This window comes from Sceloporus undulatus, chromosome 5, assembly GCF_019175285.1.
Source record: "Sceloporus undulatus isolate JIND9_A2432 ecotype Alabama chromosome 5, SceUnd_v1.1, whole genome shotgun sequence".
Taxonomy (NCBI): domain Eukaryota; kingdom Metazoa; phylum Chordata; class Lepidosauria; order Squamata; family Phrynosomatidae; genus Sceloporus; species Sceloporus undulatus.
In genome coordinates, this window is record NC_056526.1 from 10,981,412 (window position 1) to 11,006,213 (window position 24,802).

General features: G+C 41.5%; 1 protein-coding gene, 1 long non-coding RNA gene and 1 other non-coding gene across 3 annotated transcripts in view; 1 reads left to right on the plus strand and 2 right to left on the minus strand.

Moving 5' to 3' along the window:
- Positions 1–24,802, minus strand: part of USP6NL (USP6 N-terminal like) — a 681,049-nt gene that overhangs the window by 116,971 nt on the left and 539,276 nt on the right. The gene's annotated exons all lie outside the window — the stretch shown is intronic.
- LOC121931826 overlaps positions 87–24,802 on the minus strand; it is a 54,522-nt gene continuing 29,806 nt past the window's right edge. The window contains exon 4 of the long non-coding RNA XR_006104217.1: positions 87–1,171. This is a non-coding gene — a long non-coding RNA (uncharacterized LOC121931826). The remainder of the gene's footprint in view (positions 1,172–24,802) is intronic.
- LOC121932328 lies at positions 18,749–18,907 on the plus strand. The gene has a single exon (XR_006104316.1). It is a non-coding gene; the product is annotated as a U1 spliceosomal RNA (small nuclear RNA).

Below are 24,802 nucleotides of genomic sequence, written 5' to 3' on the forward strand. Positions count from 1 at the left end.
GTTTAACCTTCTGCTCAATCCAGGATGAAGCTACATAATCTCTGATACCAGGTTGTCCAGTTTCTGATCAAATACCTCCAATAAAAGGGATCCCATCACCTTCTGACTGCTGCACTGCCAAGCATTTTCAATAGGTAGAAGTTTTTTCCTAATGTTTAGCCAAAATTTGCTACCCTGAATTTTCCACATGTTGATTCTAGTTCTGTCTTCTGGAAAAACAGAAAACCATTCTGCTTCAGTGTGACAACCTTTCACAGCTGGCCAGTTACATTCTTCAGCTATATTCCAAATAATCCAGAGAGGATGAAAATAGTTTTATTGTATCTGTTGCTGTTGTTGTTGTGTGCCTACAAGTCATTTCCAATTTATGGGGTGTTCTTAGCAAGATTTGTTCAGAAGGGGTTTTGCCTTTGCTGTACTATCCCAAAACAGAAAGGCCTAGGCGGTTCTCATGAAAATGCACATATACATGCACTTTTTGCCTCTTCAAGTAGTAAAGAAAGAGGTGCATTGCCTTTTACTAGCTAGGAACATTCAGTTGTAGGTTTTTACTTCTGAAGCACATGGTAAGAAAGGGCAGGTGAGTAAGATCACATTCCTAAGACTGGTCTGAATTATATTCTTTGGTTGTGGAACTATTACTGTAGTGCATTAAGAATTTAGCCAAACACTTGATACTTTTTGACATGAAAACATAGAACCCATAATGGAAACTGGGTTCCGCTGAAAACATGCCTGCTTTTCTGCTTTGTTTTGAAAACTCTGTATAGCTCTGAGTGCTGGAACCCTATTTCTCCTGCTATGTATTTAAGCTTGTCAGACATCTAGTAAGAGACTATGAGCCACACAATTGAACCTTAAGAGGCATGTGTTCTGGAGCATTCAATCCCAAACCAGTCCTGAACATGAATAGAAGGCAGGTTTTGTACATTGTTTTAATGCTCCAAGAATTAGTGTTTTTTAAAAAAAGTCAACTTATAACCAAAACACACATGTGAACAGATAAATGTACGTTATCTAGTATGCCATACTGTGACAAACAAATTAAGACTAGAGCTCTTAAAGAGAATATAACAGGCACAAACTTCACTGTATGATGTTGGGGCAGGTACTATCTTTCTGCCCAACTTGTCCCACAGAACAGTTGTGTGAAGAACCACAAATGCCATCACTAGAGTGAGAGAGAGAGAGTAGAAAGGCACTTCAGGGACAAATAGGATAAGAACAAACATTCTAGCAAGAAAGCAGTTTAAGATTCACAGCTTACTTCCATATACTAATGCTACCCTTCAAATATGAATTTTTAAACAAGCTGTAAATGAATCATTAAAGCCTGAAGATAGCCTTAGTATTAAATTCCAGACTACACAAGCATTGTCCTGAGACTTACGATAAGATGAACTATTGTAAAATTTAGGTTATCCCCAGCCATTTAAAAAAACTGATCTCTAAGGAGACAAGATAGAAGAGTCTTGTAGCTTTTTAATAAAAAAAAAGCTATTACTGCAAAAGTTAGTTGTAGTAAACATATGCTAGCCTATTATACAGATATTTGCTTCTTTGTGTAATTATCATTATATGGAAAAAGCAGGGACAAGTGTGCTAGCTACCCCCAAGCCATCCCACACATAGGTTTGAGATACAAGCATGTAGAATCCAATGGGACTATGATGGAGTCAGCAAAGCCAGAACTCTCCTCACCAAGCATTTTCCTTATAATGTTCATCACAGGGAGAAAGGAATAACTAAAAGTAGGGCTACCAAAAACTCAACACACACATAATACAAGGCAGAAGAAAGGTCAAAACATACAGCTTAACATTCTTCTTTCTGTGGCAAGAATACCCAACACAGCTCAATTCTTCCAGCAGTAAAAACGCCCCGGTGAAGCATGCTCAACTGTCAGATGTTATGTCCACACTACAGATGTTAACATCTGTTTTGCAGTCCAGAATGTGTCGATCCATTATTCAATAAGGAGAATCACTTTTAAAAAGCTGTTCAGACTGGGTGTTATATAACTGAGAAAGAACCAAAAGTCAGAAGGAAAAAAGAGGATTACGAGATGTGTAGGGATGGTGCAATGAACATTCCCTCTTCCACCTGTTTATTTTTCCCTGCATCTGCCCCCATTTAATTTTTTTCCCCTTTCTGCCAGGATCCAAATCCAGACACACCATACTAAGGAAGTGTGTCATGTTCTTCCTTCTGTTCCAAGAGCACATGATATTCTAAGAAAATACCTGTGCGCTAAGAAAAAGTAGAAATATTTTTTCCAGGTGTGTCCAAAGGTTGACTTTCCAGCTGAAACTACAACCAGTCTCCATCTAACTCAGTGGCTGCCAAATTGCAGGACATGTAGATATTATATTGATTTAAGACCATTCATCCATCCAGCTTTAGAAGTGTTTACACTAACTGGCAGGGACTTTCCAGAATTTCAGACTGGAGTTTCTCCAAGTCATGCCTAGACACTAAATGTCAGACCTTTCACGGGCAAGGCCAATGCTGCCCTGCCACTAAACTATAGCCATTCCTCCAAATTTTATTGGAGGATAGGCTTGGTTATGTAACCAAGGTCTAATACAAGGGTCATATTCCACAGTATGTTAGCCATGGCTGATTTAAGTCAAAGTTTGTCATTTAGAAATATTTAGAAAAAATGTGTGTTATAATACTCCACCAGACCCAATCTATCCACTCAGCCAAGACCTTTTGGCTACCTCATTCCCAGAACTATCTCCTTTAATATCTATACCAACTGGTTGGAAAACAATAGTTATCTAGGGTTATGAGAACTCATTACCTCAGAGCACCTCAGAAAACATTTCAAATCCAAGATAGGCTACTATGGCAAGTACGAGGGCCCACCAATTGCCATGTGGATTGTCAAAAATACCAATAAACAAATGAACAAACAAAAAGACCAAGGCAGTTAAAGTTCCATTTTTGCTTTTGAAAAGTGTACATTTCAAAACAATTGTAAGTAGTGAAGAGGGCCATGCAACCTGTTGTTGGCAAACTGCTGTTCTTGGAGACTTCCAGGGAACTCTATTTGCCTTCCCTTTTTGGTCAGAAAAGGGGCAATCCTGGAGAATCTGGAGATTCAAGGGCTACAAAAACAGACTTGGGAAACATGTGCAGCCCCAGGGCTAAACTTTGGCCACCCTACTTTAGGAGTTTAATCAATAAAACAAGTAAGGTTCCCAGAATAAATTGTTATGTCTACATGGTATATGCTACTTGTTGATCAAGGAAAAACCCAAACCCAAACCCAAACATTACCATCAAAGACAGAAGTCACTGATCTAAATTTACACTTCCATGTGCCAGATTTAGTTCAGTTTTGGTTTGAACAGTTAAAGTCTATGAAGACTGCATGTAAGCATCCTGAAGCTTCCACATGCAAATGAATGCTTCATTTGATCTGAGAGACATTGGGATGGGAATCATTTAGTTAACTGTTGTTGTTAATGAAATGTGATGACGGAAAGCCACAGAGCTGCATCTTTCTTGAGATGTTTACACTGACTTTAAGGTGGTGCTGGAGAGAGGTTTGATATAGGTAAAGGTCACACTTCTCGCTGGCCATGAGGCATTTGGGACATGAAAGCACGGGAAGCAGTAACTTTTCTCTGTGTGAAACTGAAGTACATTGCAGGACAGGTGTATATTATTCCTTTGACCCCATCTGCAACATGAGGATACAAGTGTGGGTTAACACTAAACTGAGCTCTTATAAACAACTTTCTCAGCATCAGGTTCAATTGCAAACTTGCAACTAGGATTCAATACCTTTAAATATGGTTGTAGGGGGTGTTGCAAAATGCTCAGTGTGACCATGAGTATTCACAGAACTACACTGCAGGGCTGTCAAATAAATCTATTCCAGTTGCATTCTCTTCTGTCTGAAATATGTGCCTTAGAATTTGCATTAGAAGAGAAATTTCCATTTAATACTATGTAAGAACTGAGTTAGAAACAGCAGAACTCTCTTTGCTACTACCTTTGGGGTTGGGAGAAAAGGCAATGGGACCCAAACCCTATTATATATATTTTTAAAATGTTGAGATATCTTCATTGATTTCTACAGGCTTCCATCCCAGAGCAAATTTAAAAATAGCTTCTCAGTGAGAACAAGGAAATGAGCTATCTAAACAACAAGGTTTTTTAAAGCTTTCATTATTTGTGTATCCATCCACTTGGATCATTCTTCTTAGTGAAAAGATAATCAAGGAAATAAAAGCAATAGAGTAAAGAACTATTTGTGGTTATTGTGTGACTTCAAGACATTTCCAACTTACAGCACGCCTAAGACAAATCCATGGGGAAGAGTTTCTTGGCAAGATTTGTTGATGGGGATTTGCCATTGCCTTTTTCTGAGGCTGAGAGAATGTGTCTTGCTCTAGGTCACTCAGTGGGTTTCCATGGTTGAGCAGGGAGTCAAACCCTGATCTCCAAAGTCACAGTCCAATGCTCAAACTATGCTGAGAGATAAATGGACATCAAAAGAAGCCAATGAGGTGGTGAATTCCACTTGCAGTTCCTTCACCTATGTGTGAGTAGGAGCCTCCACCTCATAACAGGCCATTAAAACCAAGTGGGGCTGGATAAAACAAGCCTTTATCCCCACTCCCATCATCCTCAGGAGGCCTTACCTGCTGAAGAGCTGGATAAAAATGCTAAGATATGTAATTGCACATTGTCCAATACTCTCTGTTCCTGCCTTTCTCAACTAACCTCTCCTGCTAACTGATCTCTGGACACAACTACAGTATAAGCAAGCATGTATGAGATTGCCCTGTAGTGTCTTCCTCACAACTGTTATCTTCCACACTTGCCTTATCCAAATCCTTTTATTTTCAGCATTAATTGTGGCGCCACATCAGACATACATCAGACATACATACTCTAAACCAGGGGTAGGCAACCTTTTTGAGCCGGGGGCCAGGTTGCTGTCCCTCAGGCGACTGGGGGGCCGAAGCCGGGGGTGGAGCTTCAACCCTCCGGGCGGGGCCACGTGCCAGGGGTGGAGCTTCCACCCTCCGGGGGCCAGGCCTCCCCATCTTTGCTGGCCCCTGACAGGGCCCCAGGCCCCGTCAGAGACCGGCAAAAAAGCTGGTGGGGTCCGCCAGCGCTGGAGGGCCCCCTGGAGGGCCCCAGCGACGGCACCAGGCCTCCCAGAGGCCCCCTGCTGCTGTTGGAGCCCTCATGGAGGGCCCCAGCGACGGCAAAGGGCCCCCCAGAGGCCCCCTGCCGCCCTCGGAGCCCTCCTGGAGGGCCCCAGAGACGGCAATGGGCCCCCCAGAGGCCCCCTGCAGGCCTCGGAGCCCTCCTGGAGGGCCACCGCCGCTGCCGCCGCAGCCACCCATCACGGCTTTTCGCCGCTCTGGGTGCCACCATTTTGGGCGGCAAAATGACGGCGAGGTCGCGCTAGACTTCGCCACCATTTTGCCGCCCAAAATGGTGGCGCCCATAGCCCCAGAGGCCGCTATGGGCGCCGCCATTTTTCGCCCAAAATGGCGGCACCCAGAGCGGCGAAAAGCCGTGACGGGCGGCCGCCGGGGCGGTGGCGGCGGCGGCCACAGAAGCCAGGGGCCAGGTGGCAGGCCTCCGCAGGCCGCATCCGGCCCGCGAGCCGGAGGTTGCCGACCCCTGCTCTAAACCCAATTGAAATTTAAACAAGCATTTGTGTCTACTTGGATGGAAATCACACTCAGAATCATTCCACTGGAGCATCAGTAACAGGGTGGAAACTCCACCACAACAGCATGGAGAATGAACACGTGCAATGCATGTACACACAAATGACATCCTATCCTCTATAGCAGGGGTTCCCAAACTTTTGTCCTCCAGATGTTTTGGACTTCAGATTCCAGAATTCCAACTGGCAACATTGGCTGCGGATTCTGGGATCTTAACTCCAAAACACCTAGAGTTTTGGGACTACACTTTGGGAATCACTGCTCTATAGTGTGTATCATTTTTAATCACTGAGCATCAGTGCTATGCATAATGAACCAGTGCTGGTCTCATAGTCACTGGTTGCCAGTTTCTGGCAAGTTTCCAGAAAAGAAACAATTGCAGCTAATAGACAGAAATATGGTATTGATCCCTGGCACAGTGGAGGAGGATGCCATCCCCTCACACTCACACACACCAAATAGCCTGAGATACTCTTACTAGATTGTGCTGAAGATGAAGTAAGCTCTCCCCTGTTACACTCAAAATCCTCCACATCCACCTATCCTAGTTCCGTGGGATTTCACATCAACAAAATGTACAGTCTACCTAACCTATCTGTAAAAGTGTGGTGTCAGTTCTGTCTAGCAACAAATTAAATGAGTTGCTCTCTGTGCTTGGGAGAACAACTGTCTGACCAAGGCTTAAGAGGCAGCTTCCCTCTGTCTCTCATTTATGATCAAATAAGTCTCTCCAATACAAAATTTAAGCCTGCAAAAACATCACAGTGGGGTTCAGATGGTCAGGATGGGGAGGGAAGGACAGAAAACATTCCTTCAATGGCTCAGTCATACACAGAGATGAAGGGAAAATACATGTCTATGCAATACTTCAGAGACCACACACCAAATCTGAACATCACTCAGAAGTGATTTTTGCATGGGTGAAGATTCCACATCTGCCAAGCTGACACTAACTGAAGCTAGAATCTAACTTTAAATACCAAAAACCTGTATCTTTCCAGGAAACATAATTCAGGTACTATTTGTATTTTTCCTTAAGATAACAGCACAGCTAGGAGTATCCAAGGAATTTGCTAACCTGGACAACTGGCTGAGATGATGCTGACTTTTTTCTTCCCTGGAATCCAAGAATATGCACTCATTCTTTTACAGATTGAGTATTCCTTATCTAAAATTCCAAAATCCAAAATATTCCAAAATCCAAAACTGTCCACATGAGTGGCTGAAATAGTGACACCTTTGCTTTCTGGTGGTTCCAGTGTACCCAAACTTTGACCTTCAGGCTATAAGGTATATATGACAAATAAATGAATTTTGTGTTTAGACTTGGGTTCCATCTCCAAAATATCTCATTATTTATAGGCAAATATTCTCCCCCCAAAAATTCAAAATCCAAAACACCTCTGGTTCCAAGAATTATTAATACTACTACCTGTATTACTAGAAGCCTTCAATCTAGTAACTGGCTGGCTCAAATCAAGTTGTGAAATGCAGCCTGTTGCCATCCGTTTAGGACTGTCAAATCACAAAACTGCCATAACAGCAGAAGCCCCAACTGGGTCAAATAATTCACCAAAGTCAAGACCAGGTGAGTGATTCATGCACCCTTTTGGGCTGCAATTCCTAGCATTCCACACCACTGAATACCTTGGCTAGGGCTTCTAGGTGATGCAACTCACCAACATCTGGAGGAACACATTACTTCCACCCCTTGTCAAGACTCTAGAACAGCCATTGCCAGCCTGGTATTCACATGTGCCAGACTACAGCTTCTATAAATCCCAGCATGGTTGTCATTCCTCCAAGCTTCTGGAACTGGCTGTATTCCCGATACCTGCCCTTATTTATCAGCTGCCACCAGTGGGATAGGAATCAACAGTCCCTTCTCTATACTTCGATATGTCTCCATGACATGTTGAACTTTACAATCAAGATTCCAATATCTGGCTCTTTCCTTTCTGTGTCATGTCTCTTACCGACTGTAGGCCTGAAGGTAAGGAGTGCCCCACTCCTGGTACCTGTAAACTGCTCTGGATGAAAAGTAGGGTAAAACCATGCTTAAAATATATTCATCAGCTCTGTTCACTTGAGATAATAGGAGCTGGAGAAAGACACATGTGCAGAAGCAACAGATTTGGAAAGGCTGTTCCAGAACTGGGCAATTCTATGCCCTTTGAGTCCCCAGTTTCTGGATTCACTTCCTTCGGGGCAATACTGCATAGGCTTCCTAGCATCTTTTTACCCTGAAGTATAAAGAAAGAACTTAATCAATTGCAGCCCACACTTACACATTACTTAAGTCATCACTGCCATGATATTTGAGGGCCCGGCATGCAAAGGTACAACTTTCCAAATGAAGTTGGAGTGCAATTCCCATCCACCTTATCCAGCACAATCAAATTGAAGAATGCTGGGAGTTGCACATGAGCAACATTTGGCGTTTATGGTCAAGCTGGGCATAAATAGTTGCATCTTTAAAAAAAATGAATAAAACCAATAAACCTTTTTCCCCCCTGCAAAAGGAAAGAAATCATTGGAACAATTAAGTTGACTACCAAAAGTGATCCCTGGAGAACAGAAGCTTCAAGCTTCATCAATGCATTTCCAAACACTTAACAGTAGCTTTGCAGCCTTGCAAACACAATAAATGCAAACAATAAATGCATGGATACTTACTGGTAAGCTTCCTGCCTTGTGCCAAGAAGGTAAAATGAACAGGTCAATAAAACAGATGAAGCATAATTGAATTTGGCTGCTTTATCTTTGCCAAAGAAAATCCACTAGAGTTATTCTGCCCTACAGAAAGTATGGAACATTTCCAATCATTCAATTAACAGAAGAATAACATCAAATTATTATATTTTTTATAAATAAATTGTTAAATATATAGGCCCAAGCTATAGGAAACACTGCGCCATACTTTGCTGAATTAAAAATGAAGACTTTTTGCTCAGGCAAATATATTGGCTTCTTGTGTCACCATTAGTATTTCCACAGTAAGTAGAGGAAACAGTACATATCTCCCTCCCTGCATATGCACTTCTGCAGGCCATCGTGGATGAATCCCTTAAAGCATTTGGAAAGGGTTAGGAATGAAATATTTAATCAGATTCACTGGTAGATTAGATTGGCAAAACACCAATTTATAGAACATTTTGGCTCTGTGGCATTATCTGGAAAGGGGGTGAAAAAATATCCAGTGATTTTCCCTTTTAATAATACACCTGTGTTTGTTTTACTAATGCTTTCACATACTTTCTTCTCTCTCTCTTCCAAATGGAATTACTGAAATTTCTGATAGCATGCAAATTTATTTAAACTAAATTGATTTCTCTTTCATGTAATCAATCTGGAAAACATTATATAATCAGTTGGCAGCTCAACAGTTTTAAGGTCTAGTGAAGTCACACCAGGGAAGGAGAAGCAAAACAGGGGGAAAGGGGAGGATTTAAAGTATACTACATCAATTTAGGCACCCATTTCATTTCATGATTTCTTTTCCCTCAGTGAAGAGCTAAGCCAACACTACAACAGGGCCTAATATAGCTGATTTAAGCCCGTGGCAACTCACTTATTTTCATTAGAGCACTGAATTACTGCTTTTCTTTTTATTTCTGACTGCCATTAGACTAACTTCAACTTGAGGAAAAGCACTTTTCCCTAATACAGGTATAGTATTTTTCCAGTACTCAGAAGGACACAGTGAGCGTACTTCCTTGAAATGCTTAAGTTCTTAATTCTGCTGCAGGAACTGTGGTCAGTTTGCTTATCTGAGAGTCTGCCTCACTAGCTGGAGGGTACAACCAAAGGTCATGGGGCTGCCCACAACATTCTCAGAAACACTGTAACCCCTAACCCATATTAGACCATGAAGTCAAGTAGTGACACACAGGATCAGGCAAGAGAACATCCGACTTAACTTACTCTTCTTCAAGCTAAACATACCCAGCTCTTTAAGCCACTTCTATAGAACAGATGGTAGCATTTCTCCTGGTTCTTTCATCTCTCTTCCCTCAATCTGGGCAAGACTGCACACCCTGGGAGAGATTGGTCCTCCTAACCTTGCCTCCTTCCAAACTGTCCCCAACCCCAAGGATAAGTCCAGCACCCTTTCCATAGGCTGGCTGCTTCTGTTTCCTAGCACCTCCCTTCCCGTGACTACAGTCCTGCTCTTAATGGTTGGGTTGCCCCATACCCTCGCCTGCTGAGCTTCTATGTCTCTCTGGGGCTTATCAATTGCTCTTCAACACAGCCAGCATGGCGTAGCGGCTTGAGTGTTGGACTGAGGCTCTGAAGAACAGGGTTTAATTCCCCACTTGGCCACAGAACCCACTGAGTAACCTTGGGCAAGTCACTTGCTTTCAGCCTCAGAGGAAGGCAATGGCAAACGTCCTCTGAACAAATAGTGCCAAAAAAAGCCCATGATAGTGACGCTGTAAGGTGGAAATGACTTGAAGGTCCACAACAGATAACACACACACACAGCTGCATGCCTTTTCTTGATTAATGGTCAGCCCTACAGTTGCGTTTCCTGGGTTTGAGAGAACCAGCAGAGGAGGAGGAAGGTAACATGACAATCTCTAATACCCTCTCACAGCAAGTCACACTTTCTCATACTCAGAGGAAGGCAATGGCAACCCCCTCTAAACAAATCTTGCGAAGAAAACCCAGTGATTGGTTCACCTTAGGTCATTGTAAGTCAGAAATGACTTGAAGGCACACAACAACATAAAGTCAAATCAACACGTCTCACTCAGTACTGTCAAGTCTGACTGGCAGCAGTTTACCCCAGGGTTATCCCTTTCATTTAAGATGCTGGTAACCAATCCTTCTACCTGTCAAGTGTTCACTTTAAAACTGAGCTATGGCTAGCTACCACTTCCTAGTGAAAGGAATAAAATACAAGTAGTTAAGATAACATTTCTTTTACTGTCTTTTTTTTAAAAAAAAACAACAACAGACTCTTTAGCAACATAGCAATTTATATCCTCTGCAAAAGAACTGATATTAACAGCCAAAAAAAAAAATGCCAGCTATTGCTACCAAAATTAAAGAAAAATTAATTAAGAACAAGCTCCCTCAATAAATCTAGAGAAGCAGTTGCATTGATGCAATGCAACAAAAGCTAAAGATATTTTTGGAATCCTGAAGATTAAAAAACATTGTGCCATAAGGTTTTGTGGGATATAGTAAACTTTATCAGACACTTGAAGTATTATTCTGAGACACACATACATGTACACACACAGAGGTGGGGAGTATGTAAACTGAGGTCCCAGGCAAATGACCTTAGTGTTCAAAACACAGAAACCCATACAGTATATGCAAACGTGTATATCTGTATTTTGGAAAACTATATAACGCTGCTGATAAAGTGCACTGCAGTATGTGAAAGTTTATGCCATAATGTTTTTTTTACTATTCAATGTACCATGAGACTAAGGCATTTGTTTTAATTTGCATATGACCAAGTTGTTTAAATAGCAATACGTAGTAAATCCACACAATTAAACTAAGGATTTGTATCTAGCCCCAAATCCTGGCAAGAAACAAATTAGAACACCATAATTTTTGAAAGCTGGAAAAATATTCACAGAATTGAAGCAAACAGATTCATCCCTCTCCGTTTGCTATGCACGTCTGACAGCAACTGCAGGGGGAGGGAGGGAGGTTGACTTCATCCACCCATCTCAAAATCTCAAAAGAGTTCATAAGTCAATGAATTCCTCTGACATGCTGAACACATTATCAAGAGACCTTTCAGAGATGCTGAAGAAGGGGAAGCCCAATTTCAGTCTTCCATCTGTATATAGACCACAAACCTATTTACAAAATGGTATACTTTTAGTTATATTTCAGTACTCCAGTATTATATTTTCAGGCTGCCTAAATAGCTTGAAAACACTGAATCCTGTCTGAGCTGGGAAGCAAAAAAGGGTCAGGCCTGGTTAGTACCTGAAACTGTGACCAGTGGGGAATACGAAACGATGTTGGCTATATTTCAGGAGAAGGCAATGGCAAACCACTCTGAGAATTCCTTTCCAAGAAAACCCCATGATAGTGTCACCATAAGTTGGATCAGTATGAAGGAATATAAAAACAATGAATATCCAAGAGTGGATGTTAAGTCCATCTGCTTCTCCTCAAACTTTCCAGGAATCTCAACAGACTTTTTTTTGGGGGGGGGGGGGCTTCACCCCTATTAAAAAAACCAGGAGGTTTCAGAGAAGCTAGAGACCCATGGGCTGGACCTTCCCCACCTATTTCAGTGTCTGCAGGATGGCTGTAATCCAGAGAGCTTCTTCAGATATGCCAAATGCTGAAGTACAGTATACCAAATCAACTTTCTCTCTCTCTCACACACACACACACACACTCGCTTATTTATTTATTTTATTCATTCATTCATTCATTTCTCCTCCTTTCTTTGACACTCTTTTTCTGAAACAACAGATGCCAACTGATGCTTTCGCCATAAACTCCTCGGGAGACTGAATAAAAGGAGAGATACAATACAAAGTATGGGAAGAAGGGATTGAGGGGTTTTTTTTGTAACACATATACAAAGCTCCCTTCAGTTCATGGAAAATAAGCTGTATGGAATTTTAGATCTGGGCTTTTTTGTTGTTGTGTGCCTTCAAGTGGTTCCCAATTTATGGCAACCTTAAGGCAAACCTATTCCAGGTTTTTTTTTTTTTTTTTTTTTGGAAATAACCAGTGTATTTTGCGGGGGGGGGGGGGGGGTTGCAACCTGAGGCTGAGAGAGAGTGACTTGCTCAAGGTCACCCAGTGGGTTTCCATGGAAAAACAGTAATAAAAGCCTAGTTTCTCAGCATCCTAGTCCAACACTCAAACCACTATGCCATCCTGGCTTCCTACAACACAACTATAACGAAGTGTCTAAGCACTCCTGAGATCCATAGGGACAATGGGATCTCAACAGAAATTACTTTTCTGTTGCTAATGTAAGTTTTATTACCTTTCTTTTATTGCCCTTTGTCTCTAGTCCTCACATGAGCATAGTGGGATTGGATCCTGCCTACACTTAAATCCCTCAGTACCATCTTAATTGAAACCATCTCAGCAGGAACATAGGCCTATGACTCTAACATCATCATCTTTTTCCTCCTGTATGATTTTTAACATCTTTGCCTGATGAAGAAGCCAGTGAAGCTTCAAAGGCTTGCACAAAGTATTTTGGGATTAGAGTTGGACCAATGAAAGTATTACTGTCTGAGGAGTCTAAGACTTGAAAAGCATCATTTTGCACAGAAATGCCATAATTTGAGAGCAGAACAATGTTTATCCTTAAGATGCCAGTCTGTTGCTACTAAATTTGCTTCAGACACAGGACCTATAAAGTCATGTATTTAAGGAAAAAATCACAAAGATTTTATATAATACAAATGCTACCATATACGAGTTTCATATTCATTAATTGCATTTATATGGCATCTTTCCTCCAAATGCAGTCAATTTCATCACTCAATGGGGACTAAAACTTAGATCTCGCAAGCCCTTATCCTATAATATCAAAGCATGTAGCATAAGCCCTCAGAAAAATCAGCAGGAGACCTAGGAGGAAAAGATCTATAGATAAATAATAACTTTTAAAAAGTCATCAACGTAACTGCATGTCTGCTATAACTGATTACATTCACCTCTTATTCTGGGATTCTGAAGAAAACATCATTTATAATATTTTTCTCCCTTCCACTGAATAACACTTAACAAGACTGACTCATTCTGCACAATATTGTCTTGACATACAGAATATGCCGAAGGTTAAATTCAATTACAGCTCTGATAAATATTAAATCTCTAAGCAGTGTTTAGAAATCTGGTTATAAGAACTTTTATTTCACTTCTGCTAGTATTCCTTTCAAATTGTTTTGCAACCATCACAGAGAGCTAAAATTTAAGAATAAAATGTAATAGTTAAAAGTGATCAGTTTGAATATTTCAGCAAGGTCCTAATGTTCCTTCATCAGTGGGCATACCACATATCAATGGTCCCCAAATTGTGCCCTTTAAGAGATTTTGCACTCCAGCTCCCAGAAGCCTCAGCCATGTTGAAGAATGGTCTGGGATTCTGGGAGCTGAAGTCCAAAATCCTTTAAAGAGCACAGTTTGGGGACCACTGCTATGTATACTCATGTATAAATTGAGAAATTTTGGTCAAAAAATTGACCCAAAAAACCTGGGTTAACTTATACATGGGTCAGTACAGTACTTCGACCTGAGTTTCTCCCCAGCCAGGCTGCCTCCGCAAGGGACAGCACAGCTGGGGAGACTCTGGGGAAGGCAACTGATCACCCCACAGGAGAAAGACCAATTGGGAAGATACTGGGGAGGGTGACTGATCACCCTGCAGCCTCTCCCCTTCTGGACTTTCTCCCCAGGAGAGAACCCCAGCTGGAAAGACGCTGGGGATGGCGACTTATCACCCTCTAACCTCTCCCCAGCTGGACTCCCTCGACTTAGCCACAGGTCATATAAAAACCCAGAATTTTGGCCCCAAAGGTTGGCCTCGACTTATACACGAGGTTGACTTAGTTGAGTATATACGGTAAGCTCATCAGTCAATAATGCTTAGTAAGACAGCAGGAGAAAAAGAAGCCCCCATTACAGATAGATATACTTAACTGAGGAAACCATGACCCTGAGTCTGCAAGACCTGGGCAGGGTCCTTCATGATGACTTGGCGGTCTCTCATTCATAGGGTCGCCATATATCGAAGAGCATAGTATTGACTTGAAACATCCCTATGATACAGTATATTTCAAGGGAATTCTGAAAATCAGTGTCTCACTGCACAAAACATTTCTAGGGTCTTACTCAAGTTGCTTGAGAATCCTATGGCTCTACAGACAGTAGCCAGTGGCAGCAATCCATCCACTGAGTTACCTGAAATCTGATTGCAGGTTAACATTCAATAACAAAAAGTAGTCCACTTAATACTGATTTTGTGATGCCAGAGTTTTTGTTGCTTCAAGTCATTTCTGACTTATGGCAAACTTAAGGCAAACCTATAATGGGAGCTTTCTTGGCAAGATTTGTTCACAGTAGGTTCGCCACTGCCTTCCCCTGAGACTGAGAGCGTGTGACTTGCCCAAGGTCACCCAGTGAGTTTCATGTCCAAGCAGGGAATTGACAACTGGTCTCCAGAGTCATAGTCCAAAACTTAAACCAATATGCCACAATAGTACAGACAGCAAAAGGCCAATACAGGAGTGGCCAATGCAGTCCTGTTTATAAGACTCCAATCAGCTCTAGTCAGCACTGTCAATGGTGAAGAATGCTAAGAGCTACATTTAAACAACATATAGAGGGTTGTTTTCTCATGCTTTCTGAAATAAATAAATAAATATTATCTGATATACACAGGACATGATACAGCCGGAGTTAATAGTTTAACATTGCTATCTATACATATCCACATAAACTTCAACCAAGCTTACATTCAAATAAGTTCATTTCAGTGTTGAAATCCAATTAATTTTAACAGAGTTAAGCATATGCTTATGATTTAACTCTCCCAAGTGAGAGCTCAACTGTGCCCACATTCAACATTTACAAAAAGCAATATATTCAAATCATATCTAAACTTAACTACTAGAGATCACTGAAGTCTTGTTTCTTCACATGGAAATAACGTCAAGCTTTCTTGTCATTCAATGACAGCAGACTAATCTCAACAGTCAATATTCTCTTTTATTTCAACACATGTCCAAATTCCATAATAGGCAAACACCAACTGAAAGAATAACTCACATTGTCCTTCTGTCTTGTTTATAATATAGAACTACAGATCTAAATTTTAAAAAAAAGAAAGCAGCTGGTTCAAATTCAAAATAAAGACCTTAAACATGTCTTGGCTTTATGATATCATGATTAAGGATCCAAAACCCAAGCAAACTGATCTTCAAAGCAGTCGGTTTAAACTATTTTGTGTCTGCAGATTGATTCATATAAGCAAATTGGTGTTTTAAGTTTGCAAACATGGGCATACTTGCTTGGAAATGAATTCAGGGGCTTAGTTCATATGTGGAAGAGGGGGAGGGAATTCAAAAGCAGGAGCTTCTCTGACCCACTGAACATGCAATCAGTGCAAAGATAATATATGGTTTATATTTCATATAGTCAAGTAAAATTCTATAAACATGAAACGCCTTAACATTTTCAGGGCTCTACCTGAGAGGACAACATTGAAATACCAACACATACAAAATAACCATGTAACTTTTGAAGCTGGCTGTGTTAAATATTTAACTAAACCCTCATATTGGTGAAACCAGCACAAGTATATTGTAAGAATTTTACATTTTAAAGATGATAAACACAAAATGGATTTATATCAAAACATCTCAAGTAGTATAATAAGATGAGGGGAGCACTTCTCAGCAACATTTCTTTAGGAGATGTAATCTTAAAGTTGAACATGATATATATAACCCACTTTTTAAAGAAAATGAATGCACACTGGGCTTTTAAAGCTTGTATTCCCAAGAAGACACCAACAGCAAGTCTCTTTCATCTATTGAAATCCAGTAAGAAGATATCTGCAGGATATTCTCGCACACCAAGATTATATTAATACAATTACAAAGACAGCAAAATCTTTTCCGCTGGAAAGGAAACAGAAAAGAGCATATGGTCCTTAAAATAAAGCATCTACTACATACACAGCAATTCTATCTTCAGTTTTGCAAAGTGCTCAGAATTCCCTTTCGGATTGCTGATGATCACACAGAATTTATCACTCCTCAAAGCAAAGCAGTAGCAGCTGAACGTCAGTGCCCAAAATGCAAACTTGAAATAAAGATAGAATTTGCTTCAGGCAATCACTCAAGGTTAATGCAAGAACAGATTACTCAGATGGTTAAAGATGAATGTTTCAGAGCTTCTCCTACCTTTCTTTGCAGTATCTGTTCTACGTCGCGCTGGTGACACCAGCTCTTTCACAATCTGCAAGACTTGAATCATTGCTAGTTAGCAAAATCAAAGCCACCAGCTGCTTCTCTGGAATGCCAACAGGTTTCATCCCTACAGATCATTACACGTCCGCTTCAAGTAAGCTGGAGCAAGAGCGACACAGCAGCAACTCCCATTACCTTTCCTGGGAGACGCTTTGGGTGCCTGACAACGGTACAGCGAGAGGTGCCTTGAGCACATGGATGCAAAGGCAGTGCCAGCCGTACGTTTCTTACTGCAACTCTATAAAGCATTTTATTATGTGAGCCAGATGTTAGCATGGCCTCTTTTCAGTTAAGACTTGAGGCTACAGATTTGCCCCTGTTGAAAGCATGGAACTTGTGCATGGCAGAAAAAGAGCCTTGGTCATTTCAACCATGAAGCCGGTATGAAGTCAACCAACAAAGGTGAAATAAAATAATCTAGCCCCACAGCTTGCTGGATTTCCTTAGCAATACTGCAAATAATAATAATATTATTAATAATAATAATAACAACAACAACAACGTTCTCAAATTATCACAATTACGCCCCCTTTTTCCCCCTGCCTCTGAGATTTCTGCATATAAGCACCACTGTATGCTGAAAATCTTCGGAGTAACTCAGATACTACTTGGATGTACCACCAGGGGCACAGAACTTACACTGAGCTGAAGCTTTCCTATTGCTTCTGTCAGGTAATTTTAACATTCGAGTGTGAGAAATTAAATGTTCCAGAACATTACAATAAATGTACAGTGATTATCCATGACACCTACTTATCAGAGTAGCCCACAAAACTGAACATTACAGGAACTCTCTTTACCACCCAAGATCCTGTAAAATAAAACTAGTTTGCTCCTCTGCCCATAGAAAAGGAAAGTCAGGTGCTTTTAAAGAACTGTACCATTCCAAAGGCTGAAGTACCTTTAAATCAAGGGTAGTGAATGTGCACCACAAGGGGCTCATGCAGTTCTCTTTTTGAAGGCCCGAAGAATGCTCCTCAAAATCTTCTGGACCCCACACCCAAATGAATACAAAACAGAACTAGAAGAAATTCTAAGCTTTGTATTACTTTATTTCCATGCTGGTGTGGCCCGACCAGCGATTATGGGAGCCCAGCCCCACATCAGATTCTGAAATAGAGAGCATGTAAGAAGTCAACAATATTCCAGGAAAAAAGAAACATAACACCAAGATAAAATCTCCAGTCATAACTACATCACAGCAGTACTGATGTTCCTTTGCTTTTCTAACCATTCTCTCTCACACACATGCCAACCTACTCCAGTTGAAAAGTTTGATTTTGAGTGGTGGCACCTCTCAGAAAGCTATTTCCCATTCATGCATATACACAGGAGCCAGCAAATCTTAGACAAGAATCTCACTCCACAGGAGTTTACCGTATACTGTGCAGCTGCAGACAAGTCTCCATAGGGACCATCAAACGCAGCATCCAAACACGAATCAAGGAACACGAGAGACACTGCAGACTGGGTCAGCCAGGAAAATCAACAGTAGCAGAATATGTTATAAACCATTCAGGGCATAAAATGCTATTTGAAAACACTGAAATTCTGGACCATGCCGACAACTATCAGGTCAGAATGCGCAGGGAAGCCATTGAAATCCATGAACACCTGGACAACTTCAACAGGAAAGAAGGAAACCTTGAAGTAAACAAAGTTTGGCTACCAGTCCTGAAAATACCAAAATCATGACCCAGCAAATGCAAATGAAAACCACCCAGGGTCAGGGGGTTTCTCAGCAGACAATGGATCACTAATTAAATAGATAGACACCCTGAGGTCTTGCCATTCAACAACAGACCAACACAGAGATTAACATGTAAATCACTTCCTCTGAATCAAAGGTCACACAGTATATATATACCCCACTCACATTCATGCCAGCATTCTCTGAAGATGCCGGCCACAGATGGCAAAACGTCAGGAATAAGTTCTTTCAGAACATGGCCACATAGCCTGAAAACTCCACAAAAAACTATGGATTCTGGATGTGAAAGCCTTCAACTTCACAAATCTTAGACAGCCTTATCACTGTTGTTGATTCCAACATTTGGCAACCCTAAAGTTACCTGGCAGGGGAGACACCATGATCACGAAGGTGGTTTGCCCAGGGTGAGGCTCATCCATTGCACTCCGGGTGTGCTGACCCCTGCGATTTCCCCAAATGCGGGAAACTCGACTGCATAATTTGTGGTAGTGGGGGAATGCGTTCACGCTGAAAAAAATTGGCAATTCCATAATCACAAAAAGTCAACATGGGTTTCAGAGAAACAAGTCATGCCAGACAAATCTGACCTCTTCCTTTGATAAAATTACCAGCTTGGTAGATGAAGGGAATGCTGTGGATATAGTATATCTTCAGTAACGCCTTTGACAAGGTTTCCCATGATGTTCTTGCAAACAAGCTTGTAAAATGTGGGCTAGACAAGGTAACTGTTACATGGATTTGCAATTGGTTGACTGGCTGAACCCAAAGGGTGCTCAACAATGGCACCTTTTCATCCTGGAGAGAAGTGACCAGTGGGGCCCCACAGGGCTCTGTCCTGGGGACAATGCTATTCAACATCTTTATCAGTGACTTGGAGGACAAAATTGGGGACCTACTTATCAAATTTGCAGATGACACCAAATTAGGAGGAGTAGCTAATTCTCCAGAGGACAGAATCAAAATTCAAAATTACCTGAATAGACTATAAAGCTGGGCCAAAGCTAACAAAATGAAATTCAACATGGAGAAATGTAAGGTACTGCAATTAGGGTGGAAAAATGAAATGCACAGATATAGGATGGGGGACACCTGGCTGAGCGAGACTACATGTGAAAGGGATCTAGGCGTCCAAGTAGACCACAAGTTGAACATGAGTCAACAGTGTGATGCGGCAGCTAAAAAGGTCAAAGCAATTTTAGGCTGCATCAATAAATTTATAGTGTCTACATCAAGAGAAGTAATAGTGCCACTATATTCTGCTTTGGTCGGGCCACACCTGAAATACTGTGTCCAGTTCTGGGCACCACAATTCAAAAACGACATTGAGAAACTGGTGCATGTCCAAAGGAGGGAAACTAAAATGGTGAAGGGTCTGGAAACCATGTCCTATGAGGAATGACTTAAGGAACTGGGGATGTTTAGCCTGGAGAAAAGAAGGTTAAGAAGTGACATGATAGCCCTATTTAAATATTTGAAGGGATGTCATATTGAGGAGGGAGCAAGTTTGTTTTCTACTGTTCCAGAGAACAGGACCCGGAACAATGAATGCAAGCTACAGGAAAAGAGATTCCACCTCAACTTTAGGAAGACCTTCCTGACAGTGGAACACGCTCCTTCCTCAGAGTGTAGTGGAGTCCCCCTCCTTAGAGGTCTTCAAACGGAGGCTGGATGGCCATCTGTCAGGGATGCTTTGATTGAGATATCCTGCATAGCAGGGGGTTGGACTGGATGGCCCTTGTAGTCTCTTCCAACTCTACAATTCTATGATTCTGTATCATGGGTTTTTTGTGGTAAGGCTTGTTCAGAGGGTGTTCCCTTGAGGCTGAAACAATGTGAATTGTCCAAGGTCACGCAGTGGGTTTCCATGGTTGAGAGGGGATTCGAACCCTAGAGTCCCAGCATCACAGTCCAATACTCAAACCACTATTACACACTAGCTCTCAACAGTTTTATCAGCCAACCAAGAATATATTGCTGCCAGGATCCCATTCCCCTCTCATTTAAAAGGCAAGCTGTTGTCCGGTTGTCACACCACACCCATGGCACTCCCTGCAAAGGTAGAGAGATATCTGCCCTTCTAATTGTCAATGTTTGCAGAGGGTTGCTTTGGTTTCCCTCTTGTCTGGCAATCAGAGCACTTCTCAAACCCCATGAAGTCTGTCCCCTGTTCTCCAGCTCAGAGCATGAGAAAAGTGACACAGGTGGCTTGTCGCAGTTCTACAGGATATGTACCAAACGCAAAACCAGAGAAAGGCAGAGTGCAGCCGATATCTGTGGCTGAGAAACAGGAAGTGTTCATCCCTATGCTCATTCACTGAAGCTCCATTCTCTGCCATAGCATTATTTACATGTGAAAGGTCCCAGATTCAAACGTCAACATCCTGTTTTAAATCTCAGAGAGCAGCTATCAATCATGAGCTAGTACTGAGCTAGATTAACCAAAAGTCTGACTCATAGTTGAGCAAAGAAGGCAACTTTCTTTGATCCTAGTTAGCATGGATTAGTGAGCCAAACAAGCAAGGAATTCCAAGTATTAAAGTAATCCATCGAAAACTATGGGCATGCCATCTAAGCACTCTGTTTGTGACAAACATGAAAAAAATGAGTGAAAGGATCAGCATGAGGTAAGAGAAAAGCAACATTAGTATTCATGGTAAACAAAGTGGTGAATAATTTAGGCATGCTCAGACCCAAGCTTTGCAGAATCACACAATAGCTTTATAGCACACTGCTTGCTGGAAAACAGCAGCATCACAAAACAATCTATGACCAGTTTTCCATGGTTCCTGTTGTTCACAGTGTTAAGGGTATAGTGCATGTTTTTAAACAAGTCAGCAAGAGGAAAGAAGTTAAAACCAGTCGGTGAAGTAATTTCTTTTCAGTTAGCAAATGTAGAATACAGAACACATAGTACCATTCAGCTCTATTTGCCTCTATTAAAGTCCTCCATCACTGGTACGGTAATTTTCCTTGAAACATATATGAGGTACGAACAGACATAAATGCTTGTCAGAGTACTAACAGACAATACAGGAGCATACAAGAGAAACAGAATATTCCACAGTCAAACGGGTTGTACTCAAGGAAAATAGTTTTCGTAAATTAGAGGATGCTGTTAAATGTAATTTCACTGGAACCCTAAAACCCAAAAATACATAGTGTTGATGCCAGTTGTAAGAAGTCACAAAGCATGGTTGTTACAGGCACTTACAAGCCAAGGTCTTATATGTGATCCACAAAACTAATTCCAGGGGGGAAAATCAGCATGTGCTCAATAAGCTATAGCAAAGCATTTCACTGCATAAATCATGAAAAATGAGGAATGGCTCTTAAGGATATGAGAGTGCCACTACATCTGATAGTCCTGATGAGAAATCTGTACTTAAGACAAGAGACTGCTGTTAGAACGGAATAGAATGGTTCCCAAATGGCAAAGGGATCAGGCTAGGCTGCATTCTATCACCATATCTGTTCAACTTCTATGCAGAAAGTATCATACAAATAGCAGGTTTAAACTCAGAAAAGGGGAAAGTAATGATGGGAGGAAGGAATATCAACAACCTAATATACACAGATGACACTATACTACTAGCAGAAAATATCAGAGACTTGGAACAAATAATAAGGAAGGTCAAAGAAGAAAAGTACAAAAGCAGATTTAATGTTGACCATAAAGAAAAGAAAAATAATGACCACAGAAGAAGTACAAAAATTCAATCTAGACAATGAGGAAACCAAAACAGTTAAAGAGTTCCCACACCTAGGATCAAACATTGATCAGAATGGCAACTACAGCCAAGAAATAAGAAGATGAGGAAAGGAAATGGCAGTAATGAAAGCACTAGAGAAGAGCCTAAAGAGTAAAGATATGCAACTAAGCACAAAAGAATTGTTCAAGCCATTGTATTCCCCATCATTATGTACAGATGCGACAGCTGGACAGTGAAGAAAGCTGTGAACTCAAAGGCTTTCATGGCCGACATCCATAGTTTTCTATTTTTTATTTTATTTTTATGTTATTTTTGTGGGTTTTCCTGATCCTGGGTGGTTTTCATTTGCACTAAAAGCAAGACCCAACAAAATGCAAATGAACACCACCCAGGATCAGGGGTTTTCCCAGCAGACAATGATCACTAATTAAACAGACACTAATCCCCTTTGCATATCCACCCACCCGGAGGCCTTGCCATTCAACAACAGAATAACACAGAGATTAATATAGAAATCACTCCTCCCTACCCAGGGTCACACAGTATGGCTGTTTTTCAGGCTTTGTGGCCCGGCCTCAATTAAGAAAAAGAGCCCTCCAGTCCATCTACCTTGGTCCAGGCCTCAGAAGGAGAGAAGAACTGCTGGACCTGATCCCCCCCCCCACCATTCCCTTCTCCTTTTGTGTCGTGTCTTTTTAGATTGTAAGCCTCGGGGCAGAGAACCGTCTATTATGCCCTCTGTTGTAAGCCGCCCAGATTCCCAGTGATTGGGCGGCATATAAATAAATCATTATTATTATTATTATTATTATTATTATTATTATTATTATTAAAGGATGGATGGATGGATGGATGGATGGATGGATGGATGGATGGATGGATGGATGGATGGATACAGTGTCCCCTACATATGCTTTACCCCTTCTGTTCAGTGTGTCTCAATCGAGCTTTTCTGATACAGATCGGAATTATAGCAATTTCATTCCTGTGCTTATATTCATCCAGCTTCAAGCCATTTTTTCCAATGCTCAGTTTCAATCCCAAAAGTTGCTAAAAGAGAGTGGATTCAAATGCAGCATCAAAACATGATTTAATTTCCTGTGAGTAAGTTTTAGGCTAATAGTTTCCCTCCTCCTTTTGAATAGCATGGTTCCTTACTATCCTGTTTTTGCATGTTATGTGTACAAATTATAATTTACAAGTACATATAATAAATAATAATAAAATAATAAAATTTTATTTATATACCACTTTTCCGAAAAGATCAAAGCGGTTTACATAGAGTTTAAAACCAAATACAAAACACAGCATAAAATAGATAAAACGAAGAGCACTAAAAACAATATACAAATCTAAAAACAATCATTCAATCAATCCATCAATAGAGTGAGGTAGAAAGTCAATGGGATCAGAGTAAACTTCATTTTCCAGGGGGGAAGGCTTGACAGAAGAGGAAGGTTTTAAGCCTCTTTTTAAATGTTTCCAGGGGGGTGATAAGACGGAGCTCCTCGGGAAGACTATTCCAGATTTGTGGGGCCGCTACTGAGAAGGCCATCTGGGAAGTAATAACATATTTAGAAGGTGGAATTTCCAACAAGTTCTTCCCGGTTGTTCTGAGTGTGCGGGGCAGATTGTATGGGGAGATGTCGTCCCTCAAGTAACTCGGGCCCAAGCCATGTAGGCCTTTATAGGTAATAACCAACACCTTGTATTGCGCTCGGAATTGAATGGGCAGCCAGTGCAGATCTTTAAGAATAGGTGTTATATGGTCAAATCTGGACACACTGGTGACCAATCTGGCCGCCATATTTTGTACTAACTGAAGCTTCCGGGCTTGGTACAAGGGTTGCCCCATGTAAAGCGCATTACAAAAATCCAAGCGAGAGGTTACCAGAGCATGTACCACCGTTTCAAGGTCCCTTTGACCCAGGTAGGGTCGCAGTTGACGTATCAACCGAAGTTGATAGCAAGCACTTCTGACCATTGCATCTACTTGAGATGTCAATTGCAGGGACGAGTTCAGAAGTACTCCTAAACTGCGAACTTTGTCCTTCAGGGGACGTGTGACCCCATTCAGGACCGGTGGACAAATTTCCTTCCCCGGGCCAGGTGAACCTATCACCAGTACTTCCGTTTTCTCTGGATTCAAACTGAGTTTGTTTTCCTTCATCCAGCCCATTACCGACTCCAGGCAGGCATTCAGAGGAGAGACGCCATCCTTAGTCACTGCATCAGTCAGAGACACAGAGAAACATATTTGGGTGACATCAGCATACTGATAACACCGCGCCCCGTGTCTCCGGATGATCTCTCCCAGTGGTTTCATGTAGATGTTAAACAAAGTGGGGGACAAAATAGCTCCCTGAGGGACACCAGCTGTCAGTTCCCTCTTAGAGGAGCAAGTGTCCCCCAGCTGCACCATCTGGAATCTGCCCAAGAGGTAGGAATGAAACCAATGGAGCGCAGTGCCCCCGATACCTAACTCCCTCAGGCGTTCCAGAAGGATACCACGGTCAATGGTATCGAAAGCCACTGAGATGTCCAATAGCACCAACAAGGTCACACTTCCCCTGTTGATTCCCAGACGGAGATCATCGACTAAGGCGACCATGGCAGTCTCAACTCCGTAACCCGCTCTGAAGCCAGTTTGAAATGGGTCCAGATAATCGGTTTCATCCAAGACAGCTTGGAGTTGGA